General features: G+C 44.2%; 1 long non-coding RNA gene across 1 annotated transcript; it reads left to right on the top strand.

Moving 5' to 3' along the window:
* The first annotated feature begins 799 nt into the window (after positions 1 to 799).
* LOC122541272 lies at positions 800 to 3,299 on the top strand. The gene is made up of 3 exons (XR_006309549.1): positions 800 to 1,009; positions 1,299 to 1,819; positions 3,038 to 3,299. It is a non-coding gene; the product is annotated as an uncharacterized LOC122541272 (long non-coding RNA).
* Positions 3,300 to 6,432: the final 3,133 nt, after the last annotated feature.

A 6,432-nucleotide genomic window follows, 5' to 3' on the forward strand; every position in this document is an offset into this window, starting at 1 on the left:
TCTAATCTCTTTATCTCTCCCTAACAAAGATTGATGTGCTTTCGTATCTCTGAAAATCTTAATTTTTTTTCCCACTCCTCTTGGTAAACATGAGGAAACTTTACTCACACAAGTGTTGCAAAGTTGAGGAGAATACTTGTGGATTGGAAGGCAGAAAGTTAGAATTTGGAGTTTGTAAATTGCTAGGAGTAGTTGGGAGAAAGCATTGCACGGTCCCTTTAAAAGATCGTGTGCTTTATCCATGCTTAGAGATTTAAAATGTATGTCCGTGAGCAGCAGCTTGAAAGTTTACTAGTACAGAGACAGCACCCAAACTGACACATCACATCGAAAGACCATGCAGTTAGCAGGCTAACCACCAGTTTGTTTTTCAATACAACAGGCTTTTGAATTTAGCCAATTAATTTGAGCAGCGACTTAGATACCAAAAATCTATTAAATTTAAGGCTGATGATTTTAACAACAGAGGACCAATCCTATTGTGTGAAATATTGATGTGTCATCAGGGGGATAAAGGAAGGGGGCAGTTGGTTAAAGACCCCAGAGCTAACTGCCCTCCAGCAGAGCCAATGGCCCTCAGCTCTCAAGAGAGAATCACTGGCTCTCGCAGCCTCATCTATGTCTTAGAGAAAAACCATCAAAATAAAAATGGTACAGCTAGTTAATATTCCTGACTGAAGAATTGTCAGAGGAGGCACCGAACATCCCAGAAGACACGTAACATGGATGTAATTTTGAGAGACTAAATTTTTTTATGCATAAGTGGGACTGGTCTTTATTGGAACAGCATATCATTAGAATCTTGCTGTAATTGGGCATAATTAGAAGTTAATCAGGATTTATTCTGCTTGTTAATACTTTAGTTAATTTGCTCACTGTTCGAGTTAGATAAATAGATGGTGACGAGTTTATTTTATAGTGAGTGTCAGGGATTTATTTTAGCGAACCACTTGAAGTTGCTGAGAAACAGGTTACACCACTCGGCTCACCCCCTTTTACAGATTATGAGGTGAGGGGCTCCTCTTTGGGCATTTTGGTTTAGTTCACAGGGTGGGGGTCTCAACCTCCACTTTATAACACAAGGAAATTCTTCGCAGTTTTAACTCTCTGCTCTTCATCATGAGTTGCCAATACTTCACAAAGGGAATTCTTGAACTCCAACAAAGTAGTCTCTCCAAGACTGTGATATGTGTCTGATTTATTTTCATGGCCTTATCCACTTTGTAATGTTACTTTGTTTGATTTTTTCAAACTTTGATCAAGTTCTTCCGTTAGATTTTGAAATTGTTTTCTGTCAGCTTCTGGTACAACTTCAAATGAACATGAGACGGCTGTTTTTAGAATCATGGATTCATAGACTCCCTACAGTATGGGGACAGGCCATTTGGCCCAACAAGTCCACCCGACCCACCGAAGGCTTCCCCACAAAGACCCCACCCCCTGTGTCCTGCCAACGGGAGAAAGGTCAGTTTTCCCTGTGTCTGTTTCACAGCGAGTAACTCAACCTGTCTGTGTCTGATCTCCCTGGGAACTGGTGACAGAAATCTGTTCATCTCTTTATTGGGTTTTTTACTGAGACTGGGACTGAGACTGGTTCGGCAACTTCAAGTTCAGCAAATGATCAAATTACTTTGTCGACCGGGAAATGGCATCATGGGTAGGAAAGAATGTTTATTTTGTTAATTTTTCAGTTTGTGAACAGCAGATATTTTCCAATCACTTTTTTTTCCCAGTCCCTGACTGGAATAGGGAGAGTGGATTCCCAGAATGTTGCTGATCTTTCTCTCCATCTCGCTGTGTTTTTCCCGGGTCTCTCCCGGTAAGTACAGAATTCAGCTTTCCATTCTCTCTCTCTCTCTCTGTCTGGGGTGAATGTGAATCTCTTGGTGAGAGTTTGAAATGGGGGATGTTTGACCAGCCGCCTGTTATACAGCCAGCCTGATCTTTTACACATTGAAGGCAGCAGGATTTATTCTGCTTGGGAGACTCTGATGGGATTTGTGTCCAGGTCTCCTGACAGCAGGATGTAGAAACCCCGAGATCAGAGAAGCTCCGAGCAAATGGGAAATGGTTCCAATGGAGAATTTTAATTTTCACATCGATTGGGAGAAGCCAAACAGCTTCGTCATTCCTGGTCTAAAGTCTTGTAAACACTGCGGGGAGGAGAAGGAGACTCCATGTTTAACCCAGCCCAGGCTCAGCTGTGATGCCCTCATGGTTGAATAGGCCGGGTTATCTCAGACACCAACATCCTACTGGCCGTGTATAAAGGGCTGATTAAAAAGCTCAGTGAAGGACAGTGGGGATCCTGCTCTGGATTGTCCACCCCCCTGTTTGACAGAGAGACTGTTCACACAGTAACTGTCCCCCACAGTCTCACACTTCATCCTCCCAAAATATTCCTGTTTCTCTTCATTTCAATCCAGATTCATTCACACCACATCTTTCCTGGTTCTGGTGATTAATCTGCTCATGAGATATCGTCAATTCCTCAGTCCAGATGGACCATGACCAAAATCCTGCTTCAAGTTATCCTGGGATATTGTTCCAGGTTAGTGATACACTAGGTGTATTCCAGGTTCCTGTTCCAGGTTCATGATTTTCTGTTTAACATTCCAATCCCTGGATTATGGTGCCAATCTTTTCCCTGTGTCCACACTGACTCCATCGAGTATCTGAGTAACCCTGATTCTGTGTTAACTCCCTGTTCTGAGAGGCTGCAGCAGCTAATTCTGACCTAGTTGAATCTGATTCTGTTGATGATATCAGACAGGATTCTGACAGTGTTATAATTTGGTGGGTTATTGGAGATTGTCACTGTGTGGATAGGCCTCACTTTGACCACCTGGAAGTGTGTATAATTGTTTTCAGCCTGACCTTTACTGATATAAAATGTTGAAAGTGATTTTGAGGGCAGTCTCACAATAACGATGTCCCTGATGTCTGTGAGGTGATTCTGGTTTTGTAGCCCAGGTACATTAATATAATGTTTATGTTGGTGTTGAGTAACTCGCTGCTTTCATTGTTTGCTTTATAGAGACTAATGCACTCACTCGGATTTACACAATTGTTGCTGGATTGAAGGGTTTTCCTGAGGTTACAAACAGTGCAATAGTCAATGGAGTTATAATCGGTTCACGTGACAGTAAAACCCAACGGTACATCCCCAGACAGCAGTTCATGGCAGAATTCTGCGATATTTCTGGAATTATATCTCAGACCAGGTGAACAAACATGGAAACATGGCAAAGGAAACTATGAGTACAATAATGAAGAGGACAAACCAGACGTCTGGTAAGATCTGGCTGATTGATTTTTCTGTTGTAACAGATTGATTAAATAATTCAAGAAAAACAACTAATTAGCATGAAATGTTCTTAACCAAGAAAGCAACTGCAGCTGCACCTTCTCTCTCAGTCAGTAACCTTGATTATACAGAGTTACTATTGTCCTCCATGTGAAGGCTACGTGAAGCAAACATTGTCCGAAGTGCTGTAACTACTGTCAGCCATGTCCTGCTGCATTAACCATGGGCAGCCAGCAGCCATTTTGTGTTGCTCAGTCATGGGAACCCTTACACCAGACAATGTCACACAACGTGGTTCTTCCTGTTATGTGAGTATCGCTGTTTCTTCAAACCTGGCCCTATGCAGTAACAGAGAGTCACAGAGTCATAGAGATGTACAGCATGGAAACAAACCCTTCGGTCCAACCCATCCATGCTGACCAGATATCCCAACCCAATCTAGTCCCACCTGCCAGCACCCGGCCCATATCCCTCCAAACCCTTCCTACTCATATACCCATCCAGATGCCTCTTAAATGTTGCAATTGTACCAGCCTCCACCACATCCTCTGGCAGCTCATTCCATACACGTACCACCCTCTGCGTGAAAAGGTTGCCCCTTAGGTCTCTTTTATATCTTTCCCCTCTCACCCTAAACCTGTGCCCTCTAGTTCTGGACTCCCCGACCCCAGAGAACAGACTTTGTCTATTTATCGTATCCATGCCCCTCATGATTTTGTAAACCTCTATAAGGTCACCCCTCAGCCTCCAACACTTCAGGGAAAATAGCCCCAGCCTATTCAGTCTCTCCCTATCGCTCCAAACCTTGTAAATCTTTTCTGAACCCTTTCATATTTCCTACTGCAGGAAGTCCAGAATTTAACACAGCATTCGAAAAGTGGCTGAATCAATGTCCTGTACAGCTGCAACATGATATCCCAACTCCTGTACCCAATCCACTGACCCATAAAGGCAAGGAGACCAAACACCTTCTTCACTATCCTGTCAGTCTGTAACTCCACCTTCAGGAACTATGACTCTACACCCCAAGGTCTGTTTGTTTGGCAACACTCCCCAGCACCCTACCATTAACTGTGTAAATGCTGCTATGATTTACACAAAATGCAACACCTCACTTTTATCTAAATTCATCGCCATCTGCCACTCCTCAGCCCATCTGATCAAGGTCCCACTGTACTCTGAGATAACCTTCCTCACTGCCCACGACATTTCCTGTTTTGGTGTCATCTGCAAATGAAACATTACTAACCATTCCCTCCTATATGCACATCCAAATCATTTATAAAACTGACAGAAAGCAATGAACACACATAGTAAGTAACTTAAAGAGATCTACCAGGGGTAAGCAATGGGCCACAGGTCTCTGGCAAAGAGTCTGTCCCTGTTGCTCAGAAAGGGAAGGGGGATGAGGAGCAGACCATTAGTCATTGGACACTCTGTAGTTAGGGGGACAAACAGGAGGTTTTGTGGGAGTGAGAGAGACTCGCGGTTGGTGTATTGACCCCCAGGTGCCAGGGTTCATGCCGTCTCAGATCGTGTTTTCGGGATCCTTGAGGACGAGGTGGAGCATCCCCAAGTCGTGGTCCACATAGGCACCAATGACATAGGTAGGGAGAGAGATGGGAATTTAAGGAAGAAAGGGAGTTAGGGTGCAAGCTTAGAGATTGGACAGAGTTGTTATCTCTGGTTAGTCGCCTGTGTCACGTACTAGCGAGGTGAGACAGAGGGAGAGAGAGAGGAGTTGAACACATGGCTACAGGGATGGTGCAGGAGGGAGGGTTTCCGACACCTGGATAATTGGGCTTCTTTCTGGGGTAGGTGGGACCTCTACAAACAGGATTCTCTTCACCTGAACCAGAGGGGTACCAATATCATGGGTGGGGGGAATTTGCTAATGCTCTTTGGGAGGGTTTAAACTAATTCAGGAGGGGGATGTGAACTCAAATTGTAGTTCGAGATCCAGGAGTTTGAGTAGTGAGATCTGAACTAAGGTTTGAAGAGGGCATCAGCAAGCAAGAAGTTGGTTTGAAGTGTGACGACTTCAATCCCAGGATCATGCGGAATAAGGTGGGTGACCTTGCAGCATGGGTTGGTACCTGGGATTTCGATGTTGTGGCCATTTCAGAGACATGGCTAGAGCAGGGACAGGAATGGTTGTTGCAGGTTCCAGGATTTTGATGTTTCAGTAAGAACAGTGAAGATGGCAAAGAGGGGCAAGTGTGGCATTGTTAGTCCAGGACAGTATTGCGGGAGCAGAAAGGACATTTGAAGACCCGTCTACTGAGGTAGTACTGAGGAGTGGTTACACTGTTGGAAGTTTTCTCTCGGCCTCTGAATTGTTCCAGAGATGTAGAGGAAAGGATGATGTTTCTCAATAGGAGCGAGTGTGACAGGGTAGTTGTTATGGAGACATTTAACTTTACAAATGTTAGCTTGGAATACGACAGTTCAAGTACTTTAAATGGGTCATTTTGTGTCCAATGTGTGCAAGAGGGCTTCCTGACACATTATGTTGACAGGGCAACAAGGGGCGTGGCCACATTAGATTTGGTACTGGGTAATGAATCCAGCCAGATGATAGTGACCACAATTCAGTTATGTTTACTTTAGTGATGGAAAGGGATAGGTACACACCGAAGGGCAAGAGTTATAGCTGGGGGAAGGGCAATTACAATGCAATTAGGCAAGACTTTGGATGCAAAAGATAGGGAAGGAAACTGCAGGGGTTTGGCACAATTGAAATATTCAAGGAACAGCTACTGCGGGTCCTTGGTAAGTATGTACCTGCCAGGCAGGGAGGAACTTGTTGAACGCAGGAGCCGTGGTTTTCAGAGGAAGTTGAATCTCTTGGCAAGAAGAAGAAGAAGGCTTATGTTAGGATGAGATATGAAGGCTCAGTAAGGGCACTTGAGAATTACAAGTTAGCCAGGAAGGACCTACAGAAAGCGTTAAGAAAAGCCAGGAGGGGACATGAGAAGTCATTGGCAAATAGGATCCCGGAAAACCCTAAAGTTTTCAATCAGTATATCAGGAATAAAAGAATGACACTCAAGTAAGATCAGGGCCAATCAAGGACAGTAATGGGAAGTTGCGTGTGGAGTCAGAAGAGATAGGGAAAGTGCTAA

This window comes from Chiloscyllium plagiosum, chromosome 37 (assembly GCF_004010195.1).
Source record: "Chiloscyllium plagiosum isolate BGI_BamShark_2017 chromosome 37, ASM401019v2, whole genome shotgun sequence".
Lineage (NCBI taxonomy): Eukaryota > Metazoa > Chordata > Chondrichthyes > Orectolobiformes > Hemiscylliidae > Chiloscyllium > Chiloscyllium plagiosum.